Source organism: Eimeria mitis, genomic scaffold (genome assembly GCF_000499745.2).
Source record: "Eimeria mitis Houghton genomic scaffold, Emh_scaff3176, whole genome shotgun sequence".
NCBI lineage: Eukaryota > Apicomplexa > Conoidasida > Eucoccidiorida > Eimeriidae > Eimeria > Eimeria mitis.
This window is the reverse complement of record NW_013571518.1, coordinates 344-679: the sequence shown is the minus strand read 5'-3', so window position 1 is coordinate 679 and position 336 is coordinate 344.

Sequence of the window (336 nt, the reverse complement as noted above, 5' to 3'; positions counted from 1 at the left end):
AGCAGCAGCAGCAGCAACAGCAGCAGCAGCAGCAACAGCAGCAGCAGCAGCACAAGAGCGAGAAGCCCTTTCCTTGAGCTTCTGGGGCGATGATGTCCTAGGGTTTAGGGTTTAGGGTTTAGGGTTTAGGGTTTAGGGTTTAGGGTTTATGTTGATTGTTTTGTAATAGTGTTTATTATTGTTGGTTTATTTTCAGGTGTGTGTAGATATATACACCCCACCGATTGTATTTATTTTATTTATTATTTATTATTTTATATGCAGCTAAATTGCTGCTCTTTTGGGGTGTACATACACCCCAGATCCGTGTCTCTCTGCCTGCATGCATTCACTCTA